The 13,504-nt window shown below is 47.1% G+C and overlaps 1 protein-coding gene across 2 annotated transcripts in view; it reads left to right on the forward strand.

Moving 5' to 3' along the window:
* FAM151A (family with sequence similarity 151 member A) overlaps positions 1–13,504 on the forward strand; it is a 42,289-nt gene that overhangs the window by 9,132 nt on the left and 19,653 nt on the right. The window lies entirely within an intron of this gene.

Genomic DNA, 13,504 nt, shown 5'->3' on the forward strand with positions numbered 1-13,504 from the left:
TTACCCTGCGGGTCTATGTAATGGCAACAAGAGGGTCCCACAACCTGGCACATACCTCCATCTTTAGCTGTGACATAATCTAGAACTAATGTGTGTTGGTTGGTGACAATGATTAACTGGTTTTGCACAATGTTTGAGGTATTCATAAGTCTCATCACTTCCCATATTTGGTCATCCAGGTAGTCTGTTGCTACTACCAGATGATCCCACATCTGCGCTATCATGGGATATATGAAGATGGAACTAACAATCTTGTTGGTAATGCTCATCTCTACTACATGTGGCTTGCCATTTGGTCTGGGTGTGTTATCTTTGGCCCTACGATACAAGGTGTGCTTAGGTACTGCATTTATGTCAATTTGAGAGTGTGGTACTATAAAGGTGGCAGGAGTAAGCCTGGCGATGGTGCACAGTCCTGTGACATTCTGGGATAACCATTTGTATGCTTTGTGTCCACGAACTAAGTATATATCTTCTGGAACTGCTACTGCTGTGCCATTGAATAATCGGGTAATTAGTTTGGCTAATTGTGTCCCTTTCGCCAACTCATATCCTTTTGACTGACTTTCGGTGTCGTTAGCTAATATACCTGTCCGGAGATCCTGTACAGTACGGTGGTTACAGGGCAGATCCTTTCCGTTCTCAGCATCTACACCAATACACTGCACGTGGCTGTCTGTTTTTGAATCATTGCAACCTGAGTGTATGTGTGGACTAAATGTCATACCTTTGGTTTGTACTTGGAGACAATAACAGTGTGTCCAGCTAGGAAAACATGTGACATTAGCCCAGTGTCCCTCTTGCCAAGGAGTAGAGCTATAATCTACCGAGGGTCCTGATCTGTTTATGGGGCATCTGCCCACCCTGCAACAGGTAAGGCTACTTCCTTGTCCTTGTTTGTACTGGATTTAACTTGGTGTATACTAGTGAGAAAGATGGTAGAATTAGACAGGTCAATCAGTTCAGAAAGTTCCAAGGGAATTGCAAAATAAGGCATACTGGTTGAACTCACGGGACTGTGGGTACAGATCCAACAATCTCTGAGTGTCTCAACCCCATGACTAGAATTTGATGGTGCCGTGTCAGTGAATTGTCCCATTCATCACCCAGTGGTGTGAACACTGCAGATATGCCCACTGTCAAAGTCATGATCAGTATGTGAATCCTCATGGCTTATTGTTCCAGGGTCGTCGGGACAGCCTTTACTCTTTTACAATGTGAGGCGTGGAACCAGGTAGGCCTCCATCGAGTTTCACAGAGTTCGGGGTAGTCAGCAACACCTGGTACGGCCCCTCGTATCGTGGTTCGAGGGTGTTTCTGACGTGTTTCTTGACCACCACCCACTCTCCAGGTTTGAGAGTGTGTATTCCCTCTAGGGAGTCAGGATCTGGAATGGAAGAGAAAACTTGTGCACATATGTTAGACAATTGTTTACTCAGGGCAATCACATATTTAGCAACAGATTCATAATGCATTTGCAATTGCTGTGGGAAGTACTGTCCCATCCTAGGCCGTGTCCTAAACAAAATTTGGTGTGGAGGCCTAGGGGTGTGTCTAACTGAAAATAGTGCTATTGGCAGGCATTGTACCCAACTGAGCCCTGTCTCCCCATTCATTTTCAGCATCTTGGACTTCAGTACCCCGTTCAGTCGTTTGACTTTGTCGCTGCTTTGGGGTCTGTAGGGTGTGTGATAGGCTAAGTGTGACCCTACCATCTTCCAGACTTCTTGGGTTAATCTAGCAGTGAATGCTGGGCCCTGATCACTCTCAATGACCTCAGGTACTCCGAACCTACAGACAAGCTCCTGCATCAGTTTTTTGCAGTAGTGGTTGCTGTCTGGTTTCGGACGGGGTAGGCTTCTGGCCACCCAGAGAACAAGTCTATCACTACTAGCACATATTGAAACCCTTGGCACATTGGCATCTGGATGTGGTCAATTTGAATCCGTTGGAACGGGTACTGGGCTTTGGGGAGACATTTGGTTGGTGTAGGCTCAGGTCTTCCCGGGTTGCACTGCGCACAGATGAGGCAAGACTGAGTATGCCTCACCAGGACAGGGGTTATCCCTGGGGCCATTGTCTATTAGTTCTTTCATGATGGTCTTAGATTGGTGGGTGGGCCCATGAGCTATTGAAGCTATCAGAGGATAGAGAGCTTTGGGCAGAGATGCTCTCCTTCCTTGGGTCCACAGTCCAGATTCTTTCTCTTCTTGGGCTGACTCTTTTAGCCAATCCAATTTTTCTTGTGGCGTGGCCTGTTTCTGTATTTGTTTCAGGAGGTCCCATGTGATTTCTTCTTGTTCCAGGTCTTCCTGTGTTATCATAATCTGGTCTGACTGGACTCTTTCCTCTTTCACTGCTGCTTCCTTGGCCGCTTGATCAGCTAGGGCCTTTCCTCTGGCTTCAGAGGTGTCAGCTCGAGTGTGCCTGTAGATCAATAAAATCTTCAGATTCTCCAGTATACTCCCCCCTTGGAAGAGGAAGGAGTGCAGCAGGATTGAGGATGTGGCATCTCTGAATGGTGACATTATCTGGCAGAAGCAAACTACACTGAAGCCGGAGGTGGCGCTGTGCAGTGAGGTGTTCAGGTTGAGTCTGCTGGAGGATGGCAGAAATGTCAAGGGGAGCCAGAATAGTGAGGGGATGACCCAGCACAACGTCAGATGTGACGTGTAGAAGAGAGCTGGCAGCATGGATAGCTCTGACACAGGAAGGGGCTTCTCTGGCTACTGGGTCCAGTCTCTTTGTATGGTAGGACTTTGGGGTCCTTCAGAGTCACAGTGACTGGTGGGACATTGAGGTATCCAATATCCTGGGGTCCTCTGGCCCAGAGAGTATTGGGGATGAGGTGCAAAATGGTTTGCAGCGAATCCCCTTGCTCATATAAATCAGTGCAGAATTTTATTGTCAGACATCCGGCAGCCGTGGGTGTCACATAATTTGAGTGAAAACCACAAAGACCAAGAAGCGAGACAGTTTCTTATCAGAAAGAGGAGCTTAAACTAACACAGCAGAAACTAACATTTCTGTGAAAAGAAAAAAGGTGGGGGTCAACTGATCCCCCGCAGCTGTCCTGCAATGTGGTGGAATGATCTGCATGGAGTGATCTGCAAATTTAGCTTTTGTCCATTTCTGTAGTTGTTCTATAAAGAATTCTCCAGACTCATGATCTTGGGGGTCAAAGTTAGCACCTTTTAAGTTCAGGGATGTGGATTTGATCCATTATCAGTGAGGAGTATTCACCCGTCTTGTTTTCCACTATACTTTGCAGGTCCGACCATGTGCACCCATAGGTTTGATGCACTTGGGACAGTTTCCTGAAAAAGGGCATGGGATGGGTCTCAGGGTCAGGCAGTAAATTCACTATGGTGAATAACTGTTGTGGGGTGAAAGACACATATTTTGGTGGTCCCTGTGGCCGGTTAAGCGCTAGGGCTTCTTTCAGTGTCTCAAGGTTTCCCTGCTCAATTTTCTGTAAGTTCTTTTGTAACTCTGTAATCTGACCCTGCAGTATTTGATCTTGTGAACGTCGTGATGGGCGCACGGTCATGGGTACAGTCCACTGTGGTGCCAGGGGTAAAGTTGGCGGATCCCCGTAGTCTGTCGGGGTACCTCGCAAAGGAGTCTGCATATTACCCGGTGCATTTTGTATGCCCATTGTGGATTCTGCAGCACCGTCTGCATCCCCCTTGTTCGGCTTCATCAGGTTGCCCCCCTACCATTATAGGAGTAAGGGTGGCAGGTGAGTGGGGTAGCATGAATGTACCGTCCGGGTTTATCATCGGGTACAAGGTAGTAGGAAGGGGCAAGGGTGACATAGGAGTGACGGGGGGGTCCGGACCGAATGATATTAAAGGTCCGTTCATGGGCGTTGCCTGGGGACAAGATGGCGCTGTAGCTAACACGGGAAGTGATGGGACGTGCCGGGGAGTAGTTACCAAGGTGTGGTTTTGTGGGTGGGGAACCCCACAGGGAAGGCACGTATCACGGGAGGAGGGATTCTGTTGACCACATGTTTTGCAGGTCCACCCACCTGCTCTCTTCCCGGCGCCATTATAGGGTGGTGGCTAGTCATGTATCAATGCAACACCAGGCTTACAGAAATATCTCTGTCTTTTCTCATCAAAATTTAGTTCCCCCCCGGTCTGTTTAAATTCTTTACTACAGTCCAACCACACACGGACCATGTCTGTCAATTAATCATCTTCTAACTTCCCTCTCTTCTCGTTTAACAACACTTGCCAGGTAGCACTACATAGGATGCCTCCTTTACAGACACCTTTAACTCTTCTCCAACTTACTTAATCCTTTTATGAAACGTTTGCCTCTCCTGTCCGCCACGTACTGTTCAGGTGAACAGTAACCCTTCGGGACACTTTCCTCATTTCCCATTATCTCTCGTACCTACTGAAGCCGCCTAAAGACCTCTGCATAGAGTAATCACTGGACGTGAAGACCTTTGAGTCCCGGTCAGCACACTCTGGGCTACCGCGAACCGCTCTCCACCCATCTGTGATCGTCCCCTTTATGGAGATTCGAGTCAGACACCGGGCTGAACTCCGATACAGGAACACAGGAGAACTCCGTGTCTCAGTCAATGATACTTGTCAACAGGGTCTTCACAACTTATAGGCACAACACAGTACATCAAGACTTTAAGAAAACATATGGGGTTCTTACTTTCATGCCCTCGAGGACGTCCCAGACTGCTTCCGCACCCCTCCCTCAGACGAACACCAAGAGGCTACACCAGGGGACACTTTATAGGCAAGATGACTCAATTTTCCTACCTCATATCACGGGTTGCGATCCCGGTGTCCGTTAGTGCGCCTCTCCTCGTCTGGTCTCTGGGGGTACGGGAACAGAGGGTCCAATCCTCGAGCCCCACGTTGGGTGCCAAAATTGTTCTGGTTCTGACAAAGCTGCCAGTTTGATTTGATGTACTGCTCCAAATTAATTAAGATACGTGCACGGAGAGATCAGACAGACAACTCACTACATGGAGTTAATCAGTATCTCTGGTTTATTTCTGAGAAAACAGACAATACATAGTTTTCACGAGAGGAGGGAGTGAGGGGGGTGAAAGATAAAGTATATATTTTCTATTGGCTATGAACTCTCTACTTTTCTGTAACCTTGACGGCCAGAGGAAATTCCTCCTCACTCCCCCACTTGTTCCTGGGTGAAACCGTTACTTCTTTCTTTCTTTGTAACTGCTTGCTTGAGCTGAACGGAAACCACAAAGAAACACATGATAAAAACACAAAGTAAGATTCTAGTTTATAGGTGTAGGCTGAATGTCTGGCCGCCATCTTAGCTCAACAAGCAAGTATCCATTTTGTATCAATAGTCCATAACAACAGCATTATGTCATTGTTATCCAATATATTCGAGACCTCTAAGGCCTCTTTCACACGGGCTGGAAAATGTGGGGGTGCGGGAACACGCGCGATTTTTCTGCGCGAGTGCAAAACATTGTAATGCGTTTTGCACGTGCGTGAGAAAAATCGCGCATGTTTGGTACCCAAACTTCTTCACAGAAGTTCGGGCTTGGGATCGGTGTTCTGTAGATTGTATTATTTCCCCTTATAACATGGTTATAAGGGAAAATAATAGCATTCTGAATACAGAACGCATAGTACAATAGCGCTGGAGGGGTTAAAAAAATAAAATTAAAACATTTAAGGCTACTTTCACACTTGCGCTTGATCGGATCCGTTCTGAACGGATCCGATCATATTAATGCAGGCGGAGGCTCCGTTCAGTACGGATCCGTCTGCATTAATAACTTAGAAAAATTTCTAAGTGCGCAAGATGCCTGAGCGGATCCGTTCAGACTTTCAATGTAAAGTCAATGGGGGACGGATCCGCTTGAAGATTGAGCCATATGGTGTCATCTTCAAGCGGATCCGTTCCCATTGACTTACATTGTAAGTCTGAACGGATCCGCTCGCCTCCGCGCGGCCAGACGGACAGCTGAACGCTGCAAGCAGCGTTCAGCTGTCCGCCTGGCCGTGCGGAGGCGAGCGGAGCGGAGGCTGAACGCCGCCAGACTGATGCAGTCTGAGCAGATCCGCTCCATTCAGACTGCATCAGGGCTGGACGGAGGCGTTCGGGTCCGCTCGTGAGCTCCTTCAAACGGAGCTCACGAGCGGACCGACGAACGCAAGTGTGAAAGTAGCCTAACTCACCTTAGTCCACTTGATCGCAAAGCCGGCATCTCCTTCTGTCTTCATCTTAGCTGTGTGGAGGAACAGGACCTGTGGTGACGTCACTCCGGTCATCACATGATCCATCACATGATCTTTTACCATGGTGATGGATCATGTGATGACCGGAGTGACGTCACCACAGGTCCTGTTCCTCCACACAGCTAAGATGAAGACAGAAGGAGATGCCGGCTTCGCGATCAAGTGGACTAAGGGCTCTTTCACACTTGCGTTGTCCGGCGCAGGCGCATTAAGGATGGAGTGGCCGAGCGAGCGGCCGCCTCTCAGTGCGCCTGCGCCGATTGAAGACAGGTACGGCACAGGCGCGATATTTTGAATTCAAACAGGGCCAGCAGAGAACGATCTCGTTCCCTGGCACTGTCAATCAACATGCGGAGGGGGCGTCTTTAGGATCGGAGGATGCGGCTGCTACCAGCAAGTAGCCGCCCTACTTGCTGGTAGCAAGGTAATTTGCATATTTTAAAATTACGTTTTTAACAAATTCTACTGGACCGAAATGATTATTTAGCTTATGTATGCAGAAATCGCACTATAGGGATTATAAGTAAACAAAAAAAAAACGGTTTAGTGTGGTGACAGAAGCCCTTTAACCACCTCCGGACCGCCTAACGCGCCGATGCGTCCGGAAGGTGGTTGCTTTTCTCCTCCTGGACGCATCGGCGCGTCATCTCGCGAGACGCGAGATTTCCTGTGAACGCGCGCACACAGGCGCGCGCGCTCACAGGAACGGAAGGTAAGCGAGTGGATCTCCAGCCTGCCAGCGGCGATCGCTCGCTGGCAGGCTGGAGATCCGAATTTTTTAACCCCTAACAGGTATATTAGACGCTGTTTTCATAACAGCGTCTAATATACCTCCTACCTGGTCCTCTGGTGGTCCCTTTTGTTAGGATCGACCACCAGAGGACTCAGGTAGGTCAGTACAGTCCCACCAAACACCACACTACACTACACTACACCCCCCCCCCCCCCCCGGTCACTTATTAACCCCTTATAAACCCCTGATCACCCCATATAAACTCCCTGATCACCCCCCTGTCATTGATCACCGCCCTGTCATTGATCACCCCCCTGTCAGGCTCCGTTCAGACGTCCGCATGATTTTTACGGATCCGATCCATGTATCCATGGATCCGTAAAAATCATGCGGACGTCTGAATGGAGCCTTACAGGGGGGTGATCAATGACAGGCGGGTGATCACCCATATACACTCCCTGATCACCCCCTGTCATTGATCACCGCCCTGTCAGGCTCCATTCAGACGTCCGCATGATTTTTACGGATCCGATCCATGTATCCATGGATCCGTAAAAATCATGCGGACGTCTGAATGGAGCCTTACAGGGGGGTGATCACCCATATACACTCCCTGATCACCCCCTGTCATTGATCACCCCCCTGTCAGGCTCCATTCAGACGTCCGCATGATTTTTACGGATCCGATCCATGGATCCATGGATCCGTAAAAATCATGCGGACGTCTGAATGGAGCCTTACAGGGGGGGTGATCAGTGACAGGGGGGTGATCACCCTGATTACCCTGATCACCCCCTGTCATTGATAACCCCCCTGTAAGGCTCCATTCAGACGTCCGCATGCGTTCTGTGGATCCGATCCATGTATCCATGGATCCGTAAAAAATCATGCGGATGTCTGAATGGAGCCTTACAGGGGGGGTGATCAGTGACAGGGGGGTGATCACCCTGATTACCCTGATCACCCCCTGTCATTGATAACCCCCCTGTAAGGCTCCATTCAGACGTCCGCATGCGTTCTGTGGATCCGATCCATGTATCCATGGATCCGTAAAAAATCATGCGGATGTCTGAATGGAGCCTTACAGGGGGGGTGATCAGTGACAGGGGGGTGATCACCCTGATTACCCTGATCACCCCCTGTCATTGATAACCCCCCTGTAAGGCTCCATTCAGACGTCAGCATGCGTTCTGTGGATCCGATCCATGTATCCATGGATCCGTAAAAAATCATGCGGATGTCTGAATGGAGCCTTACAGGGGGGTGATCAGTGACAGGGGGGTGATCACCCTGATTACCCTGATCACCCCCTGTCATTGATAACCCCCCTGTAAGGCTCCATTCAGACGTCCGCATGCGTTTTGTGGATCCGATCCATGTATCCATGGATCCGTAAAAAATCATGCGGATGTCTGAATGGAGCCTTACAGGGGGGGTGATCAGTGACAGGGGGGTGATCACCCTGATTACCCTGATCACCCCCTGTCATTGATAACCCCCCTGTAAGGCTCCATTCAGACGTCTGCATGCGTTCTGTGGATCCGATCCATGTATCCATGGATCCGTAAAAAATCATGCGGATGTCTGAATGGAGCCTTACAGGGGGGGTGATCAGTGACAGGGGGGTGATCACCCTGATTACCCTGATCACCCCCTGTCATTGATAACCCCCCTGTAAGGCTCCATTCAGACGTCCGCATGCGTTCTGTGGATCCGATCCATGTATCCATGGATCCGTAAAAAATCATGCGGATGTCTGAATGGAGCCTTACAGGGGGGTGATCAGTGACAGGGGGGTGATCACCCTGATTACCCTGATCACCCCCTGTCATTGATAACCCCCCTGTAAGGCTCCATTCAGACGTCCGCATGCGTTTTGTGGATCCGATCCATGTATCCATGGATCCGTAAAAAATCATGCGGATGTCTGAATGGAGCCTTACAGGGGGGGTGATCAGTGACAGGGGGGTGATCACCCTGATTACCCTGATCACCCCCTGTCATTGATAACCCCCCTGTAAGGCTCCATTCAGACGTCCGCATGCGTTCTGTGGATCCGATCCATGTATCCATGGATCCGTAAAAATCATGCGGACGTCTGAATGGAGCCTTACAGGGGGGGTGATCAGTGACAGGGGGGTGATTACCCTGATCACCCCCTGTCATTGATAACCCCCCTGTAAGGCTCCATTCAGACGTCCGCATGCGTTTTGTGGATCCGATCCATGTATCCATGGATCCGTAAAAAAATCATGCGGATGTCTGAATGGAGCCTTACAGGGGGGGGTGATCAATGACAGGGGGTGATCAGGGAGTCTATATGGGTGATCACCCCCCTGTCATTGATCACCCCCCTGTCATTGATCACTCCCCCCCTGGTAAGGCTCCATTCAGCCATTTTTTTTGGCACAAGTTAGCGGAAATTTTTTGTTTGTTTTTGTTTTCGTTTTTTCTTACTAAGTCTCATATTCCACTAACTTGTGTCAAAAAATAAAATCTCACATGGACGCACCATACCCCTCACGGAATCCAAATGCGTAAACATTTTTAGACATTTATATTCCAGACTTCTCACGCTTTAGGGCCCCTAAAAAGCCAGGGCAGTATAAATACCCCACATGTGACCCCATTTCGGAAAGAAGACACCCCAAGGTATTCCGTGAGGGGCATATTGAGTCCATGAAAGATTGAAATTTTTGTCCTAAGTTAGCGGAAAGTGAGACTTTGTGAGAAAAAAAACAAAAAAAATCAATATCCGCTAACTTATGCAAAAAAAAAAAAAATTCTAGGAACTCGCCAGGCCCCTCATTGAATACCTCGGGGTGTCTTCTTTCCAAAGTGGGGTCACATGTGGGGTATTTATACTGCCCTGGCTTTTTAGGGGCCCGAAAGTGTGAGAAGAAGTCTGGGATCCAAATGTCTAAAAATGCCCTCCTAAAAGGAATTTTGGCCCCTTTGCGCATCTAGGCTGCAAAAAAGTGTCACACATCTGGTATCGCCGTACTCAGGAGAAGTTGGGGAATGTGTTTTGGGGTGTCATTTTACATATACCCATGCTGGGTGAGAAAAGTATCTTGGTCAAATGCCAACTTTGTATAAAAAAAATGGGAAAAGTTGTCTTTTGCCAAGATATTTCTCTCACCCAGCATGGGTATATGTAAAATGACCCCCCAAAACACATTCCCCAACTTCTCCTGAGTACGGCGATACCAGATGTGTGACACTTTTTTGCAGCCAAGGTGGGCAAAGGGGCACCTTTCAGATTTCGCAGGCCATTTTTTACACATTTTGATTTCAAGGTACTTCTTACACATTTGGGCCCCTAAATTGCCAGGGCAGTATAACTACGCCACAAGTGACCCCATTTTGGAAAGAAGACACCCCAAGGTATTCCGTGGGGGGCACGGCGAGTTCCTAGAATTTTTTATTTTTTGTCACAATTTAGCGGAAAATGATGATTTTTCTTTTTTTTTTCTTTTTTCCTTACAAAGTCTCATATTCCACTAACTTGCGACAAAAAATAAAAAATTCTAGGAACTCGCAGTGCCCCTCACGGAATACCTTGGGGTGTCTTCTTTCCAAAATGGGGTCACTTGTGGCGTAGTTATACTGCCCTGGCAATTTAGGGGCCCAAATATGTGAGAAGAACTTTGCAATCAAAATGTGTAAAAAATGCCCTGCAAAATCCGAAAGGTGCACTTTGGAATATGTGCCCCTTTGCCCACCTTGGCAGCAAAAAAGTGTGACACATCTGGTATCGCCGTACTCAGGAGAAGTTGGGCAATGTGTTTTGGGGTGTCATTTTACATATACCCATGCTGGGTGAGAAAAATATCTTGGTCAAATGCCAACTTTGTATAAAAAAATTGGAAAAGTTGTCTTTTGCCAAGATATTTCTCTCACCCAGCATGGGTATATGTAAAATGACAGCCCAAAACACATTCCCCAACTTCTCCTGAGTACGGCGATACCAGATGTGTGACACTTTTTTGATGCCAAGGTGGGCAAAGGGGCACATATTCCAAAGTGCACCTTTCGGATTTTGCAGGGCATTTTTTACACATTTTGATTGCAAAGTTCTTCTCACACATTTGGGCCCCTAAATTGCCAGGGCAGTATAACTACGCCACAAGTGACCCCATTTTGGAAAGAAGACACCCCAAGGTATTCCGTGGGGGGCACGGCGAGTTCCTAGAATTTTTTATTTTTTGTCACAATTTAGCGGAAAATGATGATTTTTCTTTTTTTTTTCTTTTTTCCTTACAAAGTCTCATATTCCACTAACTTGCGACAAAAAATAAAAAATTCTAGGAACTCGCAGTGCCCCTCACGGAATACCTTGGGGTGTCTTCTTTCCAAAATGGGGTCACTTGTGGCGTAGTTATACTGCCCTGGCAATTTAGGGGCCCAAATATGTGAGAAGAACTTTGCAATCAAAATGTGTAAAAAATGCCCTGCAAAATCCGAAAGGTGCACTTTGGAATATGTGCCCCTTTGCCCACCTTGGCAGCAAAAAAGTGTGACACATCTGCTATCGCCGTACTCAGGAGAAGTTGGGCAATGTGTTTTGGGGTGTCATTTTACATATACCCATGCTGGGTGAGAAAAATATCTTGGTCAAATGCCAACTTTGTATAAAAAAATGGGAAAAGTTGTCTTTTGCCAAGATATTTCTCTCACCCAGCATGGGTATATGTAAAATGACACCCCAAAACACATTCCCCAACTTCTCCTGAGTACGGCGATACCACATGTGTGACACTTTTTTGCTGCCAAGGTGGGCAAAGGGGCGCATATTCCAAAGTGCACCTTTCAGATTTCACCGGTCATTTCTTACACATTTTGATTGCAAAGTTCTTCTCACACATTTGGGCCCCTAAATTGCCAGGGCAGTATAACTACGCCACAAGTGACCCCATTTTGGAAAGAAGACACCCCAAGGTATTCTGTGAGGGGCATGGTGAGTTCCTAGAATTTTTTATTTTTTGTCGCAAGTTAGTGGAATATGAGACTTTGTAAGAAAAAAAAAAAAAAAAAAAAATCATCATCATTTTCCGCTAACTTGTGACAAAAAATAAAAAGTTCTATGAACTCACTATGCCCATCAGCGAATACCTTAGGGTGTCTACTTTCCGAAATGGGGTCATTTGTGGGGTTTTTCTACTGTTTGGGCATTGTAGAACCTCAGGAAACATGACAGGTGCTCAGAAAATCAGAGCCGTTTCAAAAAGCGGAAATTCACATTTTTGTACCATAGTTTGTAAATGCTATAACTTTTACCCAAACCATTTTTTTTTTGCCCAAACATTTTTTTTTTATCAAAGACATGTAGAACTATAAATTTAGCGAAAAATTTATATATGGATGTCGTTTTTTTTGCAAAATTTCACAGCTGAAAGTGAAAAATGTCATTTTTTTGCAAAAAAATCGTTACATTTTGATTAATAACAAAAAAAGTAAAAATGTCAGCAGCAATAAAATACCACCAAATGAAAGCTCCATTAGTGAGAAGAAAAGGAGGTAAAATTCATTTGGGTGGTAAGTTGCATGACCGAGCGATAAACGGTGAAAGTAGTGTAGTGCCGAAGTGTAAAAAGTGGCCTGGTCATGAAGGGGGTTTCACCTAGCGGGGCTGAAGTGGTTAAAGGGAATGCGTCACCGAATTTTTTTTTCTGCCAGTTAACACCAGATAGCGACACATATCCTTCTTTTTCAAATCTGTTTTTATTTTTTGATTGCAGATTTTTTTAATTTTATTTGATGAGCATGATTATGGGGGAAACCATCTTGACTGACCCTTTAGAGAATTGCTTTACAGCAGCCACATAGACACAATGGTCAGGAGCTGACCAAAGTGACATCTATGGGAGTTTTGTATGGGAGAGTTTTCTAGACTCGGGGCTCATGCACGCGGCCGTTGCCCGGCTGTGCCCTTTATTGGGGCCTGCAAACAGCGGGTCCGCAATACATGAGCACCGGCCGTGTGCACCCCGCATCACTGATGCGGACCTATTCATTTGAATGTGTCTGCAATACGGAAGGTCGGTGCGGAACGGAGGCACGGAACCCCACAGAAGCACCACGGAGTGCTTCCGTGGGGTTTCTGTCCGCGCCGCCGCACTGCAAAAAACGAGTGCATGCATACGGACCATCGTATGCCAAGTGAATGGGTCCGCGTCCGCATGCATTGGTCGGGCCCAGCCGGCACATCGTGTGCATGAGGCCTTGCTCTGTGACCTGTGCAGAGGTCAGGAGGGAGAATATAAGCTTTGACAATGACCTAATGTAAATGGTGGATCCTGTGTTATCTGTGTATACAGGTGATATGTGTCATTCCAATCCTGCCTGTAATGATAAGCAGATAACAGCAGTAAAGTGATGTGTACAGACTAAGACGAGGCCCCTATTATTAGGCTTAGTGGCCAGTGCAAAAGCTGCAGGATTTAATGTTTTTTTTGTGTTCATTTTAATATAGATATGGGCATGGAAAATTAAAAATAACATCATCACAGATTCTTTA

The sequence above is a fragment of the Bufo gargarizans genome, chromosome 7, assembly GCF_014858855.1.
Source record: "Bufo gargarizans isolate SCDJY-AF-19 chromosome 7, ASM1485885v1, whole genome shotgun sequence".
NCBI lineage: Eukaryota > Metazoa > Chordata > Amphibia > Anura > Bufonidae > Bufo > Bufo gargarizans.